The sequence below is a fragment of the Diabrotica undecimpunctata genome, chromosome 4 (genome assembly GCF_040954645.1).
Source record: "Diabrotica undecimpunctata isolate CICGRU chromosome 4, icDiaUnde3, whole genome shotgun sequence".
NCBI classification, from domain to species: domain Eukaryota; kingdom Metazoa; phylum Arthropoda; class Insecta; order Coleoptera; family Chrysomelidae; genus Diabrotica; species Diabrotica undecimpunctata.
In genome coordinates, this window is record NC_092806.1 from 146,254,880 (window position 1) to 146,280,693 (window position 25,814).

The following is a 25,814-nucleotide window of genomic DNA, read 5'->3' on the forward strand; positions in this document are numbered from 1 at the left end:
CAAATGTCTTCCGTTTCATAGCTATCGGGATGTTGCTGGTCTGGTTGTCCTTGCCTATTCTGATTTCATGACCAAGATATATGTACTTTTCTGTCAATTCTACCACTTGATTTTGGATGATTAGGTATTCGCTGGGAACTAAATTTGGTCTTACTGATGTTCATTTTTAGACCTATTGTTGAAGATACGTTTTCTAATTCTTGTACCATTTGTTGTGCTTCACAAAGATTTCCTGTAATAAGTACTATGTCGTCTGCAAAACGCAGATGATTGAGCATTTCTACATCTATTTTTATTCCTCTATTTTCCCACTTTAGCATTTTAAAGGCGTATTCGAGGACCGTTATAAATAATTTAGGTGAGAGAGTGTCGCCCTGTCTCACACCTCGCTTGATATGAATTTCTCTGGTGGTATCATGTAGCTTTACATGATACCACCGTAAAGCTATATGATCATGTACCTTAAAGTCCATAAAATGTATGGTTCATAAATGTGGACATATTTACGTTTCAAACCTAAATGTAGATGACAAATGCTTGAGGTCATTGGACAGACAAAAGCTGCTATAAAGCTGCATTTAAGACTGAAAAAGAAATCAATGGGTTAGAGAAATGAAAAACGGGAGAGACGTTACAGAGCAGGTGATGAAACTTGTCTGGTGATGAAAATGTCTTCACGACATGTCAATCCACAAAATTGTGAGAGAAGTATAAGCAAATAATACGCTGTCAACCAAAAGAATGCAAGGAAGGACAATAAGATATGTAGAATTATCGATCTTTAGTAACATACTGAAGATTATAAAAAAAACAGTCGAAAAGACAAAGGAAAGTCATATAAAAAATAGAATGAGGCTCTTAAATAGAGATAAATAAATATTATTTGAGAGTATTGAAGGAATTATAAAGAACACATCCATTCAAAAATACATTCAGATATCCTCAAATACACTCATCTTTTTCTTAGTTGATTTTCTCACTAGCTCCGGGATGTGTTCACTTATATTTCTGTCAAAACTTCTCACGAAATTGCTAATGAACTTCGCAGATGTTTATAAATACATGTATTAAATAAAGAATCATTGCCATTATAAATGAGAATGTGATTCAACGAAGATTCTTATTGTTAAAAAATGTGAATACCCGCTCCAGGAAGTCATTTATCACTGGTTCTGTAATTTTAGTGTTATCAGTACTCCGTTTCCTAGAAATGTTTAGATTGTTGACACAAATTCACAAAAGAACGCACCGTATTTGCTGTGACAGTATTTAAACGCAATTACATACTTAATTCGATATGTTTTTATTATAGGTAAAAATTTAATATGTACTTTAAAAACACACAGTAAGCCACAAAATAGATGAATTAGTCAACTAAATATTTGATTATAGTTGAATGAACAGACTGGAAAAGATACCGTGTAGTATAGAATTATACCACCATATTTATTTAAATACTATTTCTTCTACGTTGCCTACGATTTGATGAGGTCAATAGTCGTCAGGAGCGAAGAAAAACCGATAAGTTGGCAACAATACGAGATATTTTTGAGGTATTTATAAGAAACTGCCAGAAATCAGTAATAGCTGGACCTGATTTCACAATTGACGAACAACTTGTAAGTTTCAGAGGTCGATGCCCTTTTAGGCATTTGTTCTGACAGCTTGGAATGCATTGAAAGGGACTCAAGACTTCTTGTCAAGTGTCATAACTTCTGAGTAAATATGGATTTTTCAGTAATGAATATGATTCTAAAACCAATTGGCAATTGTACTGAATATACTGAAGGGGTAAAATAAAAAATTGTAATAAACATGTGATAGTAACATTCTTGGAACTTAATTGCCAGATCTCACATATCTGGCGGAACTTGTATGAAACATATATAGGACAAACTAATCGACTATGCTTCCACAGATTAGATGAACACAAAATAAGTAACATTCACATATAAACATACCACCAGACACTTAATAGACTACAGATTTTGCAAACAGATTGAAGCCATTAATCTCTACAAAACGGGAATAAAGGAGGTCATGGAAATAGAAGCACAAGGAAGAATTAACAATAGGGACGACGTCCTAGATATTCTTAACAGGTCGCCCAGGCGCTCATTTGTACAATTAGAAATCAAACCAGTAAAATTTTGTGCCATAGATCTTGTTTCTTTTTCTGATACACGCCGCAGTCCGAGTTGCTTTCTGTCATAAGCGCTTTATTAACGATTAAAAAATAATAGATTAAATAAGCTCAAGACTTATTGGAAAATAATAGAACAAGGTTTAAACTTGAATTTAGGTCATTGGTGAATTCAAAAATAATATTTTTGAGTTGTGTATTTGAGTCTGGAAATCGTAGTTTTGCGTTTTTTTTTTTTCAATTTTAAATTGTTTATAACTCGAAAACGATCAAGTTTACAGAAAAATTACAAGAGACTTATTGTGATTAGAATAATCCAAAAAAATCGAAAAAAAAATTGTGTGGGCCTAAAAATGCATTGTTACAATTTGTTTAAAAAAATCATTTAAAAAAAATTTTCGCCTAGGCGATGCAAAAAATCTCATGGGAATATTTTTCCGAAGGAACCCGAGCTTTTCGTCTTGTCTGTACATACTTATGCACCTATTTATATTTACTACAATCAATGTTTCAATAAAAGCGAAGTTTAAAGAAGATATTTCTTAATTCTTACTGTCAATGAAGATACGAAACGAAATATTTAGTCCAGTTGAAGAACTGAAATATTCAAATCTCGATAATTTTTTCCGGTTTCGATAGCGATATCGTTATACATAGTATGATTTAAATAACAATTTAAGTGAGCCATAAATCATGAACTCGAAGCAAGATCCATTCGTTGTAAACGACTTAAATGAATTCGAAGTACTCTTTAATTGTTGTTTGTCCGTTTGATATCAAATCTACTTAATGTCCCGACTGGTCATTGATCTCGTGAATAAATTTGCCATTCTAGTAAAAATCTTGTTACATAACTATCGCGATGTGAATCTTGTCTTGACCGGTCATGACCTCGACTCGGTCTAATCTAAGAGTCTTTGGCCACGTTTTTTTACGAAAGACAATGTTCTTATTTGTCCTTAGTTAAGGGGCAACCACTTTTCTGCGATTTTTAATCAACTATACAATTATTTACGTCAACTTAAACCATAATGAGAATTATTTACGTATATCATGTATCATTACTTTCGTGTTTTATATAATTTATAATTGGGAGTGTACTAGCGAAGGTAAGCGATTAATATACGACTCAGTGGAAAATTACTGCCACAATAGAATGTTGAATTCCGATCTTAATAAAATATTTTTCTCTAGAGAGGATTTTATAACAAAACTGTTCGACCGTAATACACTCGCGATCATAAAATCCGGGTCATCTTGAAAATTTCAAGTTTCTTAAATATTTTTGCCTCTGGTGCAGTAATAACGTTTTTTTTGGCTAATGTATTTTTTATTTGTCATCAATAATTGTTTTGAAAGAAAAAAAATGGTTTTTTATTGTTTTTATTGAAAAAAACAGAAAACAAATCAAATTGTTGATAAAACAGACATACGAAAAAAAATGGAAAATACAGAACGTGGTAAAAAATCAGTGAAATTTCAATGACCAATATCGTGTATTGCCTCCTCTTGCTCTAATAACCTCTTGCAGACGACGGGGCATACTCTCAATTTTTCTCCGGATTACATGTTGTGGTATGTTATTCCACTCTCTCACTAACAGCTCCTTAAGCTCCTGTCCGTTGTTAGGAGGAGGTGTATGGGTTTGAATACGTTTTTTCAAATCGTCCCAGAGATGTTCGATGGGATTCAGGTCCGGAGACCTAGCTGGCTGGTAATTCCAACTTCGTCCAAGTATTACATACTGATCCTGGCAACGTGCGGTCGCACGTTGTCCTGCATAAAAACGGCGTTTTCTCCAAGCCCTGCCATGTTGGGCATAACATGTTCTTCCGGAATCTCCGTAATGTACCTTCGTGCAGTTAGGGACTCATTTTCGATAAAGGGTAACTCTGTGTGGAAGTCGGAAGATATACCTCCCCAAGCCATGACCGAGCCTCCACCAAATGGCATTCTTGGAGCAATGCAAGCTTGTGAAAATCGTTCACCGGTTCTCCTCCAAACTCTTACACGTCCATCGGATCCAGTTAGGCAGAAACGGGATTCATCTGAAAATAACACTTTGCTACAATCGTTAATTCCCCAATGCGCGTATTGTCGAGGAAAAGCTAGTCGTGCAACTCGAGGCACCCGGCGAAGTGGCGGTCCTCTAGCCATTACCCGAGAAGATAGTCAAGAAGAACGAAGTCTTCTTCTGACTGTTGCAACACTAAAATTGCGATTTCGTACTTCCTCTAGACGATTTTGATGCATAACCGCAGTTGAGGTCCGGTTTCGTAAAGCCTGAAACACAAGGAAACGGTCATCTAGTGCCTTGGGCGTTCTTCTTCGTTCAGAGCCAGGTCGCCTGGTTAGCAAACTTGCCTTCTGAAAGCGTTGAAGCACTCGTTGAACCGTAGAAAGGCTTACGCCAACAGTTCTTGCGACTTGCCGTTGAGTGTGACCGTCTTCCACAAGTGCAACAATTTGTTCCGTTTCAACAACAGTCAAAGGCATTTTTGTCAAAGAATAAACACTAATAATGGCACTAATAAACACTAATGGTGGCAATAATAAACGTTTGTCCGTTGCATTTGAACAGAAAGTCGAAGTACAAACGAGACATTTAAAACAAGCGGAGTTACAGGTAGCGTTCATTTTGGGAAGTGTGCACTTTATCGCGAAATCGGCACTATTGGAATTCTTTGTTACAAAGGAAACCGCAACAATTCTCAGAAACATGCATTAGTTTGTATTTGTGTTATTATTACTTACGATGAAGCTCGTTGAAAATGAAATATCGGTGATTTTCAAGGTGACCCGGATTTTATGATCGCGAGTGTACCTTCAAACAAGAATTTAGTAGTATACTCGAAGAGAGTAGACAATGACCAAATAAAATGAAAATATTTAAGGGAATTAAAAAAGGGGATGTGGCACTCCGGGAGTGACCAAGGAGGAAGCTTATCTTTCTTATCGTCTATGCCCTGAGCGATGGTTTTTAATTTAATTCAATTCAATTCCGTTTATTTCATTAAGAAATACGCATGGAACTGCGTTTACTACTTCAAGAAGGAACTAATGAATGGCATATGAAGTACTGAACCGCTTGGACAAAAGATCTAGACAAATTAACTGTTTAATTCGGCGTTACCTCCTGCCCTAGTGGAATATTATCATTCTATCTTTTCCGTGAATGACCTGTGCTTCTTCCATTAGGCGACTTGTCCCTACTCTTTTTTCTATATAAGTATTTCTTTGGATGCGATGTATTTCTTGATAATTCTTATTTTACCTAATACTAAGCTATGGTCGCTACTTACATCTATATACATCGGTTTAGAACGTCTTTCGACGTTGTCCAATACCTAAACACCATCTCTTCCTATCTTCGCAGTCGTTTGTTGTTAAATTTCTTTCGCTCATGGACTTTTTACGCCGTGTTGCCATTCTAATCTGGGTCTTCCTCTTTTCCGTCGACCTATCGGTTGCCATTCTATTACTTTTTGGGGAGTCTTGATGCTGGCATCCGTTGAACATGCCCATACCACCTTAATTGTTTCTTCTCTATATCTTGAGTTATATTTCCTTCTATTCTCATACGTTGTTTTATTACATCATTTCTGATTCGGTCTCGTCTGGAAATACCTAAAGATCTTCTCATTGCATCCATCTCTACTGCTTCTATTCGCTTTTTGTTCTTTTCACTAATTCTCCATGTTTCAGCGCCATAAAGAAGAGTAGTTTTAATCATGGTCTCATATATATTAAATTTCCTTTCTTTCGTTATCTCTTTACTCCACAGTATACTATTGAGACATCCTAAGACTTTCTTTGCTTGAGTGATTCGTTTGAGCTACTTACATCTGCTGAGTTGAAACATCTTACGTCGATAATTTTTGATGGATATATCTCTGTTGGTTAGAACGTAATCTATCATAGAACTTTGTCCACGGATGTTATTGAATGTATATTTGTGTTGGTCTTTGTGTTCGTTATTTGTGCAGAAGTTTATCATCAGTTCTCCATTTTCGTTTCTAACAGTCTCGTTATTTTTTTTGCTTAATTCCGTGTATTACTTGATTGCCTATTCGATCGTTAAAATCCTCCCTAAGCATTATCATCTTCCCTCTGACTTAATGTACTACTTATTGTAATTGGTTATAAAATCTCTCCCTTGTTGTCTGAGGCCTGTTATCTTCTGTGCCGTATATTCCGATGATGTCCAGATCTTCCTTCTCCATTCTTGCCATTGCTGTATTCGTCTACACTTTCTTTGTCCCTATTTTCTTTTGCTACTCCACTGTCGATTAGTATAGATTCGCCTTATTTTGATTGTCCTTTTCTTTTTATTTTTGTTTCCTTTAGATGACATGTCTATTTATTTCTCTTTCAGCACTTGGATTATTTCATGTTCCATGGATAATGTTCCATGGATAATGTTCCATGTAGTAACTCTCATCTGGGTTCTGGATATTTTTCTCTTGTCCTTATTTGTTACCGTGAATGTCTTCATAATTATCAATCCGGTTCTGAACCTTCACATTGTTTCTGTGAATAGTGTTCTGTTTTCTATGTTAACCACAATTATGAAGGGTAAAATCGAAGGAAAACGGTGTTCTGGTAGACTACAAATTAATATCCTGATTAAACGCAACCACTTTTAAGAAAATATTCGTTATGCAAATCCAATTCTCAACCTAGAAACTAATTCCTGTCCAAGCATTAGCGGTATAATTAAACCCAAACAATACAAAAACCCCATACTCCGAAGAGGCAGTAGCCTAAACGGGGGTTCTCTCTTCTCCCACAAAGAGAGAGTACAGACGGAATATGTGTGTTTTAAGAAAAGCCGATGGTAGAGATGAATTTGAAATGGTTATAGACAACATACGTTAGTAGAGTTGGTAGTAGAAGAAGACGAAGAGAAATAACCTTGCCCAATACGAGATTAAATATAAGTGGGCTCAATGAATCCCCTTGCCTGATTTCAGTGGTAATACCTATCGATTCAGTCGTTTCTGTTTGAATATTTACTAGGTTCTGTTTCTTGCTTATATGTTCTCTACAGTTTTTATGATTATGCAATAATCAGATAAGGTAAAAAAGCAGCGAAATCTGTTTTTCTCTGATTTTATCTCTTATTTCAATGTTGAATTTTTTTTATCAAATTAAATATTCGTTGAGAACTGAAAATGTAAACAAGAACCGAGCTCTCGGCTCATATTTTTTAGTTAAGTTACAAAAAGAGAGAATTTTAATATGGCATATTCAAAATTACAATACTTAAATAAAAAAAATATTGGAAAAAGTTGGAATATATCAAATACTTGTCACCCGAATGCTGAAAGAACACGAAAATCACTTTTCTACTTGGCAACCTGTACATTTTGAATATTTTATAACTTTCCCAGAACTTCTAATCCGGCGATTTACATATTCTGCGATATATTCATTTTCTGGAAAACAACTCGAAAATATAAACACCTGTGGAAATTTGCAAATATTTGACCGGTCGTGGTCGATAAAAAAATAAAGTGGTCTGAGCTCACCATTCATCCTATTGACGTCTAATTTCGGGCTATTTTTATACCCGAACCGCGTGTTTAATTTGTTGGATATTCATTCGTGAAAAAAACATTGGAAGACATTTATTTTATTATTGGAATATGTATTTACATAAATGCTCAGAATTTAGTAAGAATGTAAGAAAATTGTCATTATATTTTTTCTTCTACATCTTTTGATGATAGTTTATCAAAATACACTATGTGTACCTATGTGTAAATATACAGAATAAAGAAATACTTCTTCATTCTATACATTTAAGTTTTATTAGTATTTTTCCTATTTTTGTCTCAATATTTACAATAGTGTTAATGTTTATCTCAGTTCAATACAATAAACATAAAATGTCTTCATATTCGCCTGAATCTAAAATTTTCAATGCCTGATCAGTATCTACGAGGGTGGATTGATATAAAATTAGCCTTTGATAGAAAAAACAAGTTTTTTGGAATTAAATCGATTTATTTCTTAACATAGCCCCCTTTTAGCTGATACACTTAGTAAGACGATGTTGTAATTTTTTTATCCCATCCGAATAGTACTTTTGCTCGAGCTCTTCAAAATAGGCCGAAGTTTCAGCGACGACTTCATCATTTGTTGCGAAACGGCGTCCTCCGAGCCATTTTTTTTTGGTTTGGAAACAGGAATAAATCGCTGGGGGCAAGATCTGGGGAATACGGTGGGTATTCCCCAGAAGAAAGAGCACTTTTTTTGCGTTCCAAACCGGCGTGTTTTCGACGCAATTCGGCATCGAATCGATCCAATAATGCTGCGTAGTACTCAGCATTGATTGTTTTTCCTTTTTCCAAGTAGTCGATGTGGATGATTCCCTTCGCATCCCAGAAAACAGTCGCCATCACTTTGCCGGCCGAATGTGCACTCTTTGCCTTCTTCGGCGGCCCTTCGCCGCGTTTGCGCCACTGTTTCGACTGTTCTTCGGTTTCCGGTGTGTAATAATGCACCCAGGTTTCATCAACGGTGATAAATTGGCGAAAAAAAATCCTTCGGATCGCGCCGTATCATCGCCAAAAGCTTCTCCGAAGTGATCACACGTTTTTGCATTTGGTCCATTGTCAGCAAACGCGGCACTCGGAAAATATTTTATACGCTGCCTTTAGAAGCGTAATTTCTCTGTGGTTAGAGCATACAAAAATATATCTCCTTTTTTTGTCTATGGTTCAAAGTATTTCAATAGTCCAATCATTGGGAAGAGATTTCAGTGTCCATATTTCTTTTGTAAGCTGCTGTAATGCCATTATGGTATCATGGCCACTTTCTTTGTATAGTTCAGCTGGTAGATTATCTGTTCCGGGTGATTTGTTTCTGGCAAGTTTTTTAACTGCATCTTTAACTTCAAGAATCGTTGGTGGTTCCTCTTTCTTCTCGTCTGCTCTCCTTACCTTATCTCTTTCGTCTTCCAGGTTTTCCAAATAAGAAATAATTGCTGGCGTCTAATGTTAAGAGTGTATTGGACCGAGAAAAGAACTAATTTATCAATCCCGTAATAGATCCAAATAAAGATGAGACTACATACTATAGTAGATAAAAATATTGCCACGTTATTGGAAAAAATGGTTTGGAAAAGACTTAAGTGAGGGGCACGGCCCAAGGGACAAGAATCCAAGGAAGACTCTACCACAATCAATAAAAATAGCGGAATATCGAGAAAACTGGACACAAACAGTACAAGAGATTTCGCAAAATCACGATACTTAAAAAACTAGCGAGTAGGAGGAAGAACGGAGTCAATAATTACTTGGAGACGTGATAGATCAAAATAGCGCACTATTCTCAATTAATTAATACCCAAGGAATTAAAAAAGTTTATACGGATATCAAACGGATACGCTGTTGACGTGCCATACAACAATAATATTAAATTGATTGAAAATATCGTCTTTAACTTTGAAAGTTAAACTACTATTATGAACTATTACATTGGTTATTATCTGCTTTTATTTGTATAACAATCATAATTACTTCTGTAAACTTAATAGGTTCAAAAACCTAGTATCAATAGAGATTTCCATATGTATGTAGTATCTGTTAAACAGAATAAACATCATTCTACTAGCAGTGTTAACAAATTGTAATTATGTATTATTAAAAATTATTAAGTCAACAATATCCTAGAACACAAATTATAGTGTATCAGGTAGCAACAGTACCTGTACAATAAAGATAAATAGATATGTTTGAGACGAAGACTTTGCCTAAAGGTGGACGTTCACTTGAGTAAAATACTGGGAACGAATCGTTGGGAATACAACAAGATACAATGGGCAGTCCGAACCTGCAAAGTTTTTGAATGTTTGTTTGCTTCGTTTGGTTCATTAGTAGTTTTTATTTGAGTGAGTACATGTTCAAGTGAATATCTTTAGAAAAAATAAAAGGTGGATATAAAGGACTACGCTTTAACTAATTATTAAAAAAAGCTACATTAAAAGTATACATTTCTTAATAATATGGATCGTTCTGTTTTCGCCAACGACAGAGTAGCGGTACCGGCGTATTGTAAAACACTCACAAGTCTTTTGCAGCCTCGATTATCGTATCTTTGAGATAGATCCAAGTGCTCTCAGGATCACTGTCTACTTGGTCTAAAGAAAGAGCTTCTAGGTTTTGATGGATTTAGAGACATCAATTTTCTTAGGGGTCTTCTTTTGGGGACTTTAAAACCAAGTCGACCGTTCAATACCAGGAGTTGATGATCGCTTCCACAGTCTGTGCCAGAATATGTTTTACAGTTGATGGCCAAAGACTTCCATCCTGATCTTATTAGGATGTAGTCTATTTGATTTCTTGTTCGTCCATCTGGGCTGCTCCATGTGTTTAATCTCCGTTTTCATCCCATATAAACATAATATTTAAATTAGGTATTTCACAAGAAAACCGTTCCACAAACTCTTTAGATTTTTGTCTTAGGCGCGTTTTCCTACAAATTCGCCGTTATAAACGTTATAATTAGCCATATAAACACAAGAAAAATATAAACATAAAAAAAGACAAGGAGTCTCAAGCTAAAGTGCGAAAAATGATATGTCGGAAGAAAAATGAAGCATGGCAACAAAAGTGTAACATGATAAATTCACATCTAGGAGAACGAAGAAGCACAGAAATTTGGAGAGTCTTAAAATCTTTACAAGATAAGAAGAGAGACATAGTGTCAACAATAACAGTGGATGACTGGGACCAATATTTTGAGAAACTCCTAAGGGAAGATAGACCACAATTTAAAGACAACAACGAAACACAAAATATAAATATTTTAACTTCGCCCATACGAATAAGAACGAAAGAAGTAGAAGATGTATGTAGATCTCTAAAAAATAACAAAGCACCGGGTCCAGGTAACATCCCTGCAGAGTTAATTAAACACGGTACAACCAAACTATATACAAGTTTAGCCAAACTGTTCCAAAACTGCATTAATGGAATATCAACCCCAGACGAGTGGAAGACATCATTCATATCCACTATACACAAAAGAGGCAGAAGGGATGAATGTGACAATTACAGAGGCATTGTCGTGAAAAACTCGGTCAGTAGAATATACGGAAATGTAATTAAAAACAGAATAGAAAGCGAATATAAAGACTTAGAGGCTGAGGAACAGGCAGGATTTAGGGCAGGTAGATCTACTGTTGACCATTTGTTTTACATTACTCAGAATATTGAAAAGAAAATAGCCGTTAATCAAGAAGTACATTTATTGTATGTAGACCTACGAAAGGCTTATGACAGCGTACCACATTATAAATTATGGGAAGCGTTAGAGAAAACAAACATAAGCATGAATTTAATAAATGCGACGAAGGAACTGTACGCTAATGCTAACTCAAAGGTAAAGGTTTGAAATAAGCTGTCAAGTGGATTCCAAATAAATAAAGGCCTTAAACAGGGCTGCTGTCTCTCCCTGACATGATTTAGAATTTATCTAGAACAGGCTCTAAAACTGTGGAAGCGCAAATGTAGAAATATGGGAATGCCGATTAACAACAATAGCATATACACTTTGTCATTTGCAGATGATCAACTAAGTAGTGGTAGCACAAGATTATGAAAATATTGAGTATATGACTCGAGTATATGTGTATCGGCGGGAAACAACAGGACCTCATATTGGAAGATGGATAAGTTATCAAACATTGCAACACATATAAATATTTAGGTATATGATCATCACAAAAGAGGGCAACGTAGACGACACAATCGAGGAGAAAAACAACCAAGCAAGAAAAGCAATTTCTCTTCTCAATAATATCCTTTATAAAGGATATTATTGAGAATAATAAAGGAAAGATACAATAGAAAACTTGAGGAGACGGAAATGGATTTCTGGAGACGTTCAGCTGGAAAATTTAGACAAGAAAGAGTAACGAAAAACAGAATAAGAGAAATTATGAAAATAAAACATACGATAGTAGACGATATTGGTACTCAACAACTCAGATGGTACGGTCATGAACAGGGAATGTCTGAAGAATGTCTCCCAAAACAAGTCTTAATGTGGACCCCTCACGGTAGAAAAAAAAAAGAGGAAGACCCCGCCTTAGTTGGAGAGAAGGCATCAATAGAGAAATGAAAGACAGAGACATAGAAGAAGACTTATGGATTAATCGAGAGGAGTGGCAACTGGGTATCGGAAGACGTAGGAGAACGTTTTAAACAGATCTATATAACATAAAAAAAAATCAAATCGGAGTAATAAATCAAAATCTTACGGAAATTTACAGCATGGGCGGATCAAACAAAATATGTATTTTAATAGTCCACTGCTAAAAATATTATGAATCCAAGACTTTTACCTGTGCCCACGGTATTGAGGAAATATAACAATAGCTGACCCTTATTAAGAATAGCCGATTTCTTATTTTAATCCCTTTTAAGACCCGATGGGCGTACTTGTGGGAACCTTCTGGGGTGTTCCTATGAATTATTAATTTTTTTGTAACAATTTTACACTATGAAATCTTAAGACAAATTGATTTATCACACACTCAATTTTATATTTTGTATACAAAAAAATATTTGTGGGCTACAATGTAAAAAAATAGCTGTTTTAATAGAAGTTTCAAAACATATTGTAAATGTAACTTATATAATGATTTTTAATATAAAAAGGGTTGAACAGTTCTTAAAATTATAAGCTTTTTTGTTAAAATTACTAATTAGAATGAAAAAACTGGGTTTAAATTGTACAAATACGAATTTATTTGAGGTTTAACCTTCAATATTAATAAAAAAAAATGTTTTTTCAATAAACTAGTAAAAATATAAAGATGGATAAATTTACAAATATTTTGTAGATAATATAAAATTTATTTTACACTGGTAATTTTACAAAAAAAATCGTAAATTATACATTAAAACAATTCAAACATATAACCATAGACTTATATAACACTGCCTGTCACAATTCTATGTATTCAGTGTACTTCTGATCAATAAGATAGCGAAATTTCTCGGTATCAATAAGAGTTGCTTTTCTATCCTGTTTTGCCCACTTGAACTTTAATTCTCTTATATATTCCCATAGTTTTGCCTGTTCCATTTTAGGGAGATATGGATCTTCATTGATGGCATCCAAAACTTTGGCAAGTGTTGATACCTCCTTTTAAAAAAAATTCATGGACTTTTATTCTTGTTCCGATTTTAATTTGTTCAGTAAATTTAACTTTTTTACCTCCTGCATTATCGTTTGAAGGTTTAACAACTCCACTATTTAATACGAACATAAAATGGGCTCATACAAACATAATTAGGGGCCCAGCGTTATTCAAAATTTTAGAAGATTGGAAATTCTCCACTATTTAATTCCCTTCAAATTTTATATGTCTTGATTTACCTACATCTGTCATTACTTGTCTTTTCAACAGTATCGTCAACGGAAACCGAAGGATGTTGCATTCTTTGGAAATTATAAACATTTCTTATAATTACCTTCTTATTTGTTGATAATGCACACTTTTTTTTAAATATTTGACAGGTATAAACTTTGAAAGTTTTGAAATCAAAATTCATAAGAATGAATGAATTCTTACCGATTAAAATACTAACTGGAAGTGCCTGTATACCTACCTTATACTCTCGCCCCATTGTTTTCATTCTTGTTTTACCAATTAACTATAGATATCCATAGCATTAGTGATTTCGAAGAAGTTGATGATAACTAACGAGTTATAGATTATAGATTTCTAAAATCTAAAGATTTACTCAATTATTATTTTTAATATTTTCCAGTGTGATTTGTAGTTCATCCATTGTTATTTCATTGGCTTCTTGGATTTCGTTCTTATCGTCTAAATCTGTGTTATTAATTCGGACTACTTCTTGTTTTTGTCGAGAGTGCTTTTTAGTGGTTTATCGATTGGTCTTCTTTGATCCGGAGTAAGCTAGTTACTCCTTTTTATATTTGATTGCCTAAATGCATAACCAATAAAATCATTGTATTCCTCCATTCCTGGTAATAACAATATTGATAATATACTTACAAATTATAGAGCTAGAAGGATTAGAAGAATTACGACGCCCGGGTCTCAATTCGACCATCTAAATATTTTGACCCTTCTTAAAATATCAACACACTGCACCTCTGTGAAACTTCGTGGTGAAAAATTTCGAAATCAATAGTGAAATTATTATTTTCCCATTTTATTTACAAGTACAACATTAGCCTATTATAGAAAACACTCCTGAAGAATTTCAGGCATGAACGCAGTTTCCAAAAACGTTTGAAATCCAAGTCAAAACAAAAGTAGTGAATAATTCTTCGAAAACGAAATAATTTCAAACTGTAGTGCACACGTAAAAGAGTATTGTGCCACGTGTTATTTATTGTTGGTATTTTTAGTTAGAGATCTAAATAGATACGTTTTTGAAGTCAGTGTATTTCAAGAACTTTAATAAAGCAGTTTTCTAGCTGTATCTGTACTTTTAAAAAAATGTGTGTTAATTTATGAGCATATATATAATATATATAATTGTTATTTCTTATTATTAAAAAATTCCATTATTTATAGAAAAATTTTCGAGAAAATAAAGAAAAGTTTCATTCACGCAAATACACGATGTATGTTCCATCCAATATTTTTGTTTGTGTTTGAAAGTTTATGTTTGAACACTGTATTAACCAAATATTTTTGTTTCAGGTAAGCGGATTGTGTTAAAATGCCTGCATGATTGTTGGTAAGTGCCATTTTCCGATGCCTCTTGGCACTATTCAGTTTTTACTTCTATTTTTTGCGTGGAAAGTGTTACTTAACTATCAAGCACATGTTTCTATGTGTTCCAACTAAAAAATGAGTTTATTTGACCACATCTGCTCTTCATGTTTACGACTGAGGTGTTTTAGTCAAACAACTGAAGCAGTGAAGTATTTAAGTAGTATAGAATGAGTTTGATAAGACTTCTAAGAGTAAACAACAAAATTAGCCTAGCTATTCATTTAGTAAAACAACAGTCTGAAATAGATAAATGTGTACTCTATTGAAAATGAGTTGGTTGACTTAGAAGTGCAAGTTTGTTTGGGATTTGTTTGTTAATCAGATCACAGCAAATTACGTGTACATACTTGAAAGTTTTTGCGCCGCTCAGGCTATGAAATGTTTCGTCCTATATTGCTGCTCATTAGATAGTGATAGATTGAAAACTCATAGACTGAAAGTAGGCATCTAAACCAAATTTTCCACTACGGTAAGACGCTATTTATTGTAGTTGGACGCTCGATTAATCGCTGAACAATGAACTATGAACTACCACTTCTATTGGTCAGCTCAGTTTAACATTCCACCAACCGATAATTTTAGTTCTTCACCGACAGTCTAAAGTCCACGGTGACTCAGGAGTCTATCCTGCTACCATCTACTACAAGTTAGTTGGAGTTCTTTCTACAACATGTCTTTATTTAACTTCAATAAAAAATACTCCAGAGCTAGCACAAAAATTGTTTGGTAGCAGTTCTTTTTAAAATATTCTGAGTATTTCCGAAAGATATTGAGAGCCAGGGACCAGCAACCCATATTCTTATATACTGTTGCGCATTTTATCCATCAGTATAAATCATTTGTGATTTGTGCGATTCGTTTTGTGTTAACTCAGACTCATGTATGATAAAATTTAGCTTGGGTTCTAAATCTTGTTTTGCAGACGTAATGTCTATTGACATCTTTATGAGTTACGTTGTTCCAATCTTTAAAATATCTAGACGCTTAGTCAGGTCGCCGTATTTTAGATCCTGAACCCGTGTTAGCTTACAGACACTTAATAGAGCGATCCTCATTACAGTTAGGAAGCTTCAGCAGTACCTCTAAGGAAATATACCATTCTCCACAGTATCCTTTGGATTAAAACTATTGATAGCCCATTCGGTTATAAGCTATGTGAATATTTTCTTCTCTGGAGTCTTAGATGGCCTTGATGATGTATATATAGATACATAACGTTGCTTCACCTTCAAGGCATTTTGAACCAAGAGGGTGGACATTCAAAAGACATCTTAGTCCAATTCCGCTAGAGAGGGACTCGCCAGATAACTTATTTCCAAATTGGTGTTTCCTTCACAGAACTGCCTCCATGTTTTCCTCTTAGACCATCTTAATTTGTGTTAAGAAAGTCTAAAATGTCTTTACAAGAAATCAGATCTGCAGTTAATAGTGACGTAGCTACATTTACCATTGCAGTAAAACATAGTCAGCAGCTGACTATAAAAACAAAAATTAAATATTTGGAGTAAAAAACAACTAACTTTTTTTTAGGTATTTTTGGTGCGTACTTTCGATTTTTTGAGGGTACCAGGTTGAGAACTCGTCAGATAATTTGTTATTAACAATTTAATTGTTTCAATTATTTTATCTTCTAAACTATTAGATATATTTAATTTTACCAAAATGAAAATTCTTCCTTTTGAAATAATGTACAAAATGACGTTTGGTAAACTTTGATTCGATTGTTAGAACCGGAGTTACAAATTTCGTGAAAAACAATTAAAATAGGCATTCCATGGGATCTTTTCAACTATAACTCAGCTTTCGTACTTGCGATTAACTTTCAAGGCCCCTCAGTTTAAAGGAAATTGTTTCAGCTTTAAGAAAAACTTTACTTACTTTATTTGTAATAATACAAAAGTTATATCAATTAAACATAAAGAATTCCACTAAAAAGTTGCGGAATAATTTGTTTATAAGAGATTTAAACAAAATTAAGCTATAAACTTTGAATATCTGGCTAATGGAAGTTATAGAACAACTCAAGACGAACATTTTAAGCTTTAGCAAATGTTTCTATGTTTATTTTTGATCAAGATATGGGCTTTCTAATAATGCGCACTGAGGCGCAGCGGATGCGGACGGGCTTAAACCGCCCGCGTAAATCAATTTTCAATATCTCGGCAAAAAATTAACATAGAAACATTTACCAAAGCTTAAAATGTTCGTTTTGAATTTTTCCATTAACCAAACTGCCAACGTTTACGGCTTAATTTCATTTAAAACTCTTATACACAAATTAATTCCACTTTTTAACGAAAAATTTTAACTATAAACTGCCATAACTTTTTTATTTATATTGATAGGGTCTGTATGTGACCTGGCATAAGGGCCTCTTTACGGGAGTTAATCGCGTATTTCGATAGTGTATCTGAAATAAATTTATATAATTTACTGTCTTTCATGCCTTTTTTCTAAAAAAGGCAATAAGATTTATTGAATATATGCCTCTCTGTCTAAATCTATATTCTCTCAATTATCTTGTTTAAAATACCGTTTAATTCATTTCCCTTTAACTTTTTATAATTTTTAATTTACTAATTTTCTTGTTTTATGAATAACTCTTTAAAATTTGATAATTACAACAAATATACGTTTGTTTGTTGTACACCTCTATAAAAAAAAGTTATCAAAACTGTAGCCTACCTTGTATTTTCTCAATTATTTTGTACCCGACGATCAGATAACGATACAGTGAAACACCTCTTTGTCTGTGTGGGAATTTGAGTAAATTCCTTAGTTTATTATTAACAACTTCCCAAACAAAGAAGTCACAGGCGGGTGAACGTTCAAGGCCGCTCATATAATGAACTCGCAGTCTCTTCGTTTTAGTTCAGCCATACTCGTAAATTTCAATTTAATTGAAAAGTAGTAAACTTAATTGTTGTTGCCCATTAATTTCTAATACAAGAGTAGTTAATAGTTAGATTTACATTCGCTAGGATCTTTCTATCGCCCTGTTGAGAATGGATTTGGACCTAAATGCATAAACTCCCTATAATCTCGCTGTGATAGCTTTGTTTCCGTGTAGTAGCAGCTGTTTGAACCGTGTCTTTCCATTTGATCCCTCCAATTTAATTTGTTATATAAAATATATTTAATGTCAGTTTGTTGCAGTTAGTTTTAGTTTGAAGATATGTTTGGTAGTTTGTTTTTAATGCTTTTAAAGAAACTTAGGTTTTTATCTTCATAACTCTTCCTTCTGTAGTTTTGTCCCTTTGAATACTGGTGTAGCTAAAGTTGCAACATATACAGAAAACCTTATTGAATACGAATGATTACTTCGACTTTCATTATTAATTAAATTTAAAAATCATATTTACTGGTACACTATGATAGCAAAATTGTGTTGCGGTAGTGTCCCGAGTGATTCAGAATATAAACTGGAAATCAATTAGACTCTGCCCACACGGATTTGAATCATGTCCCGAGCGTAATCCTTTTTGTTTAAATTTTTATATAAAATTAAACATAAACCAGTAAACTATGATAGCTAGAACAGATTTGATAAATTATTAATTAGGCGTATGTACGGCTAGCTACTTACCTCCATATAATGCCTCCATATAAGCTTGTATGCCGGAAAGTCGGGTGACTGACTCGTATGGGTAAGTTTACACAAATGAATAAAAAGTTGAGAAAACCTATAAATATTTTTTATGTATATTTATATAATCAACACAAAATTGTCGTATATCATTATATAAAATATTATTGCGTTCAGTTTCTTGTCTATATACGATATACATAAATTATTTTATAAGGCATAAATTATTCAAATTTCAATGGTCGTATATAAATACTCAAATGACTGTATTTTAGCTTGCTTGTGGGGCATGTATATTTCTTACACTATGTTTCGCGCCAGAGCAAATGTGGAATTGGACTTATTGAAAAAAGTTGTTTCTGTAAATCTTAACGAGAATACGATAGTACTACAATAAATTAAAGACTCACAGAAGTATATGAGAGCAATCTAGAGTGTCAGTATCACTTGTATTCCATCCCAAGAAGGAAAATTATGCTTGATTATAAAATACAGTACATTAATATTGGCAAAATACCAAAAAGCGTACTTCCTTAACTTTTGCAAACACTAGTGGACGCTCTTAACAGACATGGTGAAAAGAATCTAGAAAATATTTTCTAGATTTTCGAAAATGTGAAGTTATCCCATCACAAAGAAAAACTTAAACAAAGACTTCCCATCTACCAACCAAATATTGAAATAACAGCAAGGATAAGCGATGTTGTCATCAACTTTTTTGAAAAGAATAGAGGAATGGATTCTTCAGAACAAAAATCAAAACCCAGGACAAAAATTGAGGTACAAACATTAGTAAAACAAATAAATCATAAGGGGAAAGGTAAACAAAATACTGAACTAAAAGGAAAACAGCAAAATCGGGATAAAGAAATTGTAAGGTCCAATATAAAAAAGAATAATGAAACTTAGCAAGAGAAAAAAAGAGTATGCAAGACATTAATCCGCTGTGGTCATCAATGGGTTGGATGTATCTTGTTAAATGACACTGATTCTAATATTGTCGGGATCAAGAATGCCGAATTTAAATGATTTCTCCGACTGATGGATAAGTGACAGGTTATAAATCCGGTATTAACTGGCAGTCTGACGAAAGGAAACTGCAAGAAAAATCCCATTAGTGATAGTTCCAGAACTTTGAAAATAAAAAGTCTTAGATTAAAAAGTAAGCTTAAGTGAGGCTTTTATAAGATAAGATGAAGATTTTGTTTATGAGCAAATAAAAAGTGCAGATCAAAACTATATTGCTTATAATGAAAAATCGATAGTATTAATACTATCGATACTAAAATAGGATTGATGGGTAAATGTCAAGGTCATAGAACCATGTTTTGTTTTGATCATTATATCACAACCAAAATAATAATGACCTACGTTCTTAATATTGTATTAATATATTTAAAACCGATATGTGCAATACTTACTGCAATTTTAGCTTATTATATACTTAGTTACAAAATAGTCTCGATAGGAAATATCTCCCAATTATCATATTATTACTGTTTTTATGTTTGTCGAGAGATAAAAATTTAAACGCTATTTAATTGTTATTGTAAATGTAATTGATTGATAAACAAAGGCACGTGTCATGTTCGCGTAAATTAAAACCAAAATGTTTCCCTGTTCGGTCAAAACGTTGGCTATGACACAATCGTCAATTACAAGATGATTACGAATAAACAAAAATTTTTAAAAGTACTTCTTCAAGTAAGTAAGCAAAAAATGTTTCTAATATATACCAAATTCAAATTACACCAATAACGAAGATTATTCGTTTTTAATGAGTAGATAAATTACTATTACATTCTGTTACCGATTTGATCGCATCAGATTTTACTTCGTCGAGCTTTCGATTCCTTCTCTGGAGTTTTCATCGTGACTTCCAAAACGATATATATTGTGTATATATTTTCGAAGTAAAATTCACATCTGACGACACGCGATAGCAATGACGGGTAGTATATCTTGGCCGGTTTATATTGTATAATATAAAAGTAAATATTGTTTTTATTGTCTTTGATTTGTGAACTTGATTATTTGTAGAAGACTGTAATAAGACATTTATACGCAATATATTTTTTCTTTTCCAGATTCATTTCAGTTATTCTTTAATTGTTCCTATATTCTTAATATGTTCCTATTTAATGTGATTTGTTTCAAACAAGTCCTCTAATTTCAGTGCAAACGTACCCAAAGGGTTCTATTCACATTCGCGAAGAATTTGGTATTCAAATTTAAATATGGAAACAATAATCGATTATTGTTACATGATAAAACCGTCGATAAATAATTCAATGATAATGTGACGCAGAATAAACACGCTCATTAATTTATTAGCATGTCTTTTTTATTGTTGGCTTGCAGAGATAGTGTATCGATTTTACTGCTGTTAAAATTGATAAGATAGAAAGGAAATGGTATAATTTGTGTTGCGGTTTACTATTTAAGTATAGATCATTCGCTGCATTGTTGCCACACATGTCTGGAACGTTTCATGCTACAAATATTTTTTTATTAATAAAACTAAAGTTTATTGGATGTTTGTTTTTTTTTGTACAGTTTCTATTCAATCTGTATCATTATATCTATTTATTTAAACACTGCCGTTATTTTAAGGTGTGAAAGTTTATATTTGTCTTTAACTGATTGGATTGCTTAATATTTGTTGACTAGTTCTGACATTCAGTTTTTGCTCACGTATGCTAAACGAAGACTTTATTTGTTTCGTATTTTTAAAGACGAATCTTAGTCCCACAACGGGCACTAAAATTTCTATTTTAACCCTTGCAGGACCAACCTTTTATTAGAAACAGCGAGGACCAAGGAGGGTCAATAAATGTCCACACTCATCAAAAACGTGCTTATTTATTAAAACTAATTTTTAAATAACCCTTTTACAAATAAAAAAAAAGTATTCCTGGACGTTAATAGAATAGTTAAAAAGATAAGAATTTATAATTGACCCAGAGTCTTCGGCTTCAGTGGAAATGGCATCATCACAGGATACACAACTATTTGATTCTTGCTGTGCTTACCTCATACATAGTTCTGACATTTTGAACACACTATGGTTATTTTTGTCAACTTATTGGTCTTTAATTTGTTAGGTTTTGCCAATTTGCAACATGGATGGCATCGCCCCTTTCCATGTTGGGATGTTGTTGAAGGTACAACTTAAAAAAGTTTGCGTTCGAGTATATTTTCCATAGCATGCAGTCCAAAATGTTGAAATCCATTTAAAGCTTTTTTCTTTCAATAAGAGTAAGTCCTAATTCTTGCAAAAACAAACGACGAGGATTCCTGTGGATTTTCATTCCAAGTTGAAAAATTGAGGATAAATAGAGAGTACGGATTGATGGCTGCAATACCCAACAAAGTGAAAACAACTGAGAGTGGTTATTTTCGCGTCGATCGCTTCGACGTATATTTTCTCGCCATCTAGTCCAAAGTATCAACTCCTTTAGTCTGAGTTGGTTGAAAGACCTTTGTAGTTTTCTGATGTGTTACATAAAAAAAGAGTAACTGGTGAGTTTCCAAGCTTTAGATAAAAAAATATTTGAATACAATTGCCTTCTTTAAGTACTTCCGGTATATGTAATTACTATTTAAATAGCTTCAGAACAATATTCGCGTATATGCCTGCGATTTCGTTGGAGAGTGTCGACTAAAGTCAGACAAAAGTCTTTGTGGATCTTCTGCAAGCTCCACAGAAGTGTAATATCTGTCCGTCATTACGATATGTCCAGAGTTTCGAATCGGAGACAGCAATATTTTTACTATTCCTGTGGACCCCTAGATGCTGGTGTGCTGCCTTCATATTTTCCTTCTTAAACCTCCATACACAAAACGTAACGAGCAGAACACTTTGTCTTTTCTTTCATGAAAACTTTTAACTGGCATCTGCCTCGAAATTAAGATAACGTTTCGTCTATTACGACGTTCATAGCTGATGTATAATTTATCTCAAAAATGTTTCATTTAGCAAATCAAACATTTTACGTAAGGGTGTAAACTTGGCTGCCTGTTTCCTCTCAGTTCTGGTGGTTTGATCGTCAAATCTTAAAATTTTTGTCACTTCCGGAATCTGTTTCGACTAATCGGGACAGTATACGCTGATCTGCCGAATTTTTTAGACCACAAATCGTGATAATATAATTTGATGTCCTCATTAGCTCCCATCAAAATAAAAATACCAAGTAAAGCCAAAATCTCGGTATCATCTGTTTATGGCACGTTTGGACGTTCAGCTTGTTCATTGGTATGCCGCACAAGATTTTGCAGTATTTCCGGTGTAAAGAATTTTTGAACAACTGCAGTATATTTTCTACTTTGTTCACGAAAATATTTGGTACAGTTCGCATCATAGAGTGTGGAGTCTCACAGTTTTCATCAATCGTATCGAAAATGGAACTATCCTCAGTTGAATTTTCAATATCGCCGTCTTCGTTGAACACATCTGGTCTTCGTTTTCACTTATGTCTGAGTCACGAGTCACTGTTGCCGGAACTAATATCTGACCAAACCTCAAAATCAGAGAGGTTTGCTTACACTTTTTCTAATTCTTTCTGCATTAAATATTTATTTATTTTCAGGTTTCTTATCATATATACACTATATATGAAAAAATGCTTCAAACTGCACTAAACAATATAGAAGCGCGAAAAGACAACCTACCGAGCAGTCTAGATAACTGCCAGTTCCATAATAATTGACCAAGGGGGGTTATTTATCGTCCACCGTAAAGTTTTTATAAATAAGAGTAAATGAATTAAATTGTACAAATTCTAATTATAGCATCTAGTAGAGCAATAGTATGCCGACAACTACTAGTTATTTGAGATTTTTAGGAACCAACTTATTTAAATAATCGGATGTAATGCAATGTTGTGAATACTTTTTAACCTACCCTTGGTCCTTTTAAGGTTGAATGAATATCCATCAATGACTGAAAGAGATATTTTCAAGGTTTGCGGTGTGCGTTCAGAAACTACATATGAACTGGGACGACTATAACCGAAAAGGAAGTTTCGAAGGACGAAAAACACACCAACGGGGTTAGTTTTTTTTAATAAGAGAACATAAAGAACCGTACTTTTGACCCTTTCTGGATTCATGGATTTCTAATTCTATAACTTTCTGTTTCTTTGATGAGATTAAAGTTTGATCTAGGGTACCGCAATTTGTGGTCGGTCCTGCACTTTTTTTCTGGCTCTGGCTGAGAAACTAAGATCCACTTTCATAAAGAGGACATTTGGAGGTTTTAAGCTGAGTGATAAGTATGGAGCTTTGTAGCGTCTCTTAGAAATGGTTTTGCAGCCTTGAGAATTTGAATTTTGCTATTCAGTATAAAAATATATTTCGAAAAACAATTAAACTCAACCAATTAAAGATGCACTCTTTCCTGATACTGTAGATAGATAGAGAAAGCACAGTGCCTAAATTTGACAGCTTTATACTAAGTAAATTTTTATAACAATATATTCTACTCAACTTTAAAATTTGCACCATAAAATCTGATCTAAAGCGCGTATATTTCTCCCGTATTGATTATAAATATTTAAGCGGTTTAGATCGATTAATATATTCTTCTTTCATCTATTGTCAGATTTACCATATTGCACATGATAACAAACAACATGATCATATCTTTTTACCCACTTCTTATTTTGGTAAAAATAATTTTTTCCGTCTCAGAAAAGAATATTTTTATATTTGCAGTTCTGATTCCGGCCCTGCATGCTGCATTTCTATGGGAGTATGTGCGACTCGTTCGATATTCCAGAGTAAGCCTTCACTGCGTCATTTTCTACCTGTTGCAGGCTGAATTTCACATCGATAATGAATGGACTGTTTCTTTATTCTTTGAAAACTCCACGATATATACCAGTCAAGGCATCGATCTCGCAAGCGGCGGTTTCGCCCCGCAGGATGATTCGTTGGCAAAGTTTTGAATTAGCGTTGCAAATGTACATTTTTTGAAAGGTATTTACCTGTGGCGTTTTCAATTTTGCCGTCTACAGTAGCCTCATGAGATTATAATGTGTGTTAAAATTGAAAAATATTTCGTGAATGTGTTGTAGCCCTAACACGAAAAACTTTGTCAAAATTGGAAACAAGTAAACGATTGCCAAACATTCTTATATCTGATATTTATTATCTGCTTTTGTTCTAAAATTTTATTATTTTTATTTTATTGGTACTTTGTCTTATTAGGATTTTATCGTCCAACGGGTCGTTCTTGAAATAATGTCGTTTTCTGTCTTTCTGTTTGTGCGATAACTCAAAGGAAAAACCCTAGAGTTTTGAGACTTGCTACGTAAGTTGTTCTTGGTGTAAGAATGAAATAGATTACATATTATGATTTAATATAAATAATTTTTATAATAAATTAAGGGTAAGTGGGGACGTTCCTAACCAAATCTTTAGGCATTAGATCTTCAACAAAGTCTTTCCTTTCGTTAAAGAATTCTTTCGGTACAAAAGAACTGTCTTTCGAAGTTTTTTGTATTGATTTATTCTTATATACTTTTTTTTCTTTGGCAGCTTTTAATGAAATGTTTTTTTTTTTGGTATTAAAGCAGTTAAATGTGAAATTGTATATTAAGAATTCTCTTTCTATTTCTATAAAAACCTCTATCCAAGAGGAAATGGCTAATAGGCAAGAAAAAGAACCTAAAAGATAAAAACATGTGTATAAAAGTCAAGATTTTGAATATTTTTTATAAAAACTTGATTTGTACTTCGAGTTCGACGAGCATATACCCGCCACTGCTTGCTCTTTTATGTAGGGATTGTTGTTGTCTGGTCATCGACTAAAGAAAAGAAAGAAAATAAGAATCCAGACTCGTGGATGGAGGTAGTACCTATTATATACATTACAAGGTGGGTAGGCTCGATGATTCTCTATTTCGTGTCTCGCACATAACTGGAAGAGCTGGTTATGTACTCGTTTCAAATTAGGAATGTTAGTAGTTATTCATTTTTCTTCAACTGTGAGATACTGTTGGGAAACATATTTTTATATCGTCGAACGAGATGCGATGACTAAGCAAATAATGTTTCCGCTAAAATTTAAAATATAGATGTTGTTCTGAAGCTGTTTTACTTTTCTAATTAATATTTAATGAACATTGACCACAACTTTAGCATTAAAGTAATTTAATTGACGTTTAAAAATTACGGAAACCATATTCAGAATATAATAATAGTCCAGTCGTCCGAGATAATTTAAAAACGTGCTGAATTTTGCTGAGAATGTCAATTTTAAGACCCTAAAAAAGATGCAAAATAGTTTACCACTCCTACCCAGGGCTTC

At 33.5% G+C, this 25,814-nt stretch overlaps 1 protein-coding gene across 10 annotated transcripts in view; it reads left to right on the plus strand.

Annotated features, from left to right (window-relative positions):
* The window catches only part of brat (tripartite motif-containing protein brain tumor), a 523,432-nt gene that overhangs the window by 427,738 nt on the left and 69,880 nt on the right, over window positions 1-25,814 (plus strand). For 3 of the 10 annotated variants that reach the window (XM_072530456.1, XM_072530455.1, XM_072530454.1), the window contains exon 2: window positions 14,842-14,878. The exons of the other annotated variants lie outside the window; for them this stretch is intronic. The gene's annotated coding sequence lies outside the window, so the exon portion shown is untranslated. The remainder of the gene's footprint in view (window positions 1-14,841; window positions 14,879-25,814) is intronic. 10 annotated transcript variants of the gene reach the window in all.